Below are 1,685 nucleotides of genomic sequence, written 5' to 3' on the forward strand. Positions count from 1 at the left end.
AACACCAGCTCCAGGGGCCCAACCCCTGAGCCCCCGAACCATAGCTCCAGGGGCCTAACCCCTGGGGGCCCCCACCCCAGCTCCAGGGGCCCAACCCCTGGGGCCCTCGACCCCAGCTCCAGGGTCCCAACCCCTGAGTGCCCGAACCATAGCTCCAGGCGCCAAACCCCTGAGCGCCCGAACCATATCTCCAGGGGCCTAACCCCTGGGGGCCCGAACCCCAGCTCCAGGGGCCCAACCCCTGAGCGCCCGAACCATAGCTCCAGGTGCCTAACCCCTGGGGCCCCAACACCAGCTCCAGGGCCTCAACCCCTGGGGGCCCCAACACTAGCTCCAGGGTCCCAACCCCTGAGCGCCTGAACAATACCTCCAGGGGTCTAAACCCTGGGGGCCCCAACATCAGCTCCTCGGGCCCTACCCCTGAGTGCCCGAACTATAGCTCCAGGGGCCTAACCACTGGGGGCCCTAACCCCAGCTCCAAGGGCCCAACCCCTGAGCGCCCGAACCATAGCGCCAGGGGCCTAACCCCCAGGGGCCCCAAACCCAGGTCCAGGGGCCAAACCCCTGGAGCCCTCGACACCAGCTCCAGGGGCCCAACCCCTGAGCACCCGAACCATAGCTCCAGGGGCCTAACCCCTGGGGCCCCAACACCAGCTCCAGGGACCCAACCCCTGGGGGCCCCAACATCAGCTCCAGGGGCCCAACCCCTGAGCGCCCGAACCATAGCTCCAGGGGCGTAACCCCTGGAGCCCCAACACCAGCTCCAGGGGTCCAACCCCTGGGGGCCCTAACACCAGCTCCAGGGGCCCAACCCCTGAGCCCCCGAACCATAGCTCCAGGGGCCTAACCCCTGGGGGCCCCCACCCCAGCTCCAGGGGCCCAACCCCTTGGGCCCTCGACCCCACTCCAGGGTCCCAACCCCTGAGTGCCCGAACCATAGCTCCAGGGGCCAAACCCCTGAGCGCCCGAACCATATCTCCAGGGGCCTAACCCCTGGGGGCCCGAACCCCAGCTCCAGGGTCCCAACCCCTGAGGACCAAAACACCAGCTCCAGGGGCCCAGCCCCTGGGAGCCCGAACCATTGCTCCAGGGGTCTAACCTCCTTGGGCTCCAACCCCAGGTCCAGGGCCCAACCCCTGGGGGCGCCAACACCAGCTCCAGGGTCCCAACCCCTGAACGCCCGAACCATAGCTCCAGAGGCCTAACCCCCGGGGCCCCAACCACAGCTCCAGGGTCCCAACCCCTGCGGGTCCCAACACCAGCTCCAGGAGCCCAACCCCTGAGCGCCCGAACCATAGCTCCAGGGGCCTAATCCCTGGGGGACTCAACACCAGTCAAAGGGCCAAACCCCTGAGCGCCCAAACGATCCCTCCAGGGGCCTAAGCCCTGGGGGCCCCAACACCAGCTCCAGGGGCAAAACCCCAGAGCGCATGAACAATACCTCCAGGGGCCTAACCCCTGTGGGCCCCAATACCAGCTCCAGGGGTCCAACCTCTGAGCGCCCGAACCATAGCTGCAGGGGCCTAAACCCTGGGGGCTCCCACCCCAGTTCCAGGGGCCCAACCCCTGGGGCCGTAGACCCGAGCTCCAGGGGCCCAAACCTTGAGCGCCCGTACCACAGCTCCAGGGGCCTAACCACTGGGGGCCCAAACCCCAGATCCAGAGGCCCAACCCCTGGGGGCCCG

This window comes from Gopherus flavomarginatus, unplaced genomic scaffold, assembly GCF_025201925.1.
Source record: "Gopherus flavomarginatus isolate rGopFla2 unplaced genomic scaffold, rGopFla2.mat.asm mat_scaffold_2321_arrow_ctg1, whole genome shotgun sequence".
Lineage (NCBI taxonomy): Eukaryota > Metazoa > Chordata > Testudines > Testudinidae > Gopherus > Gopherus flavomarginatus.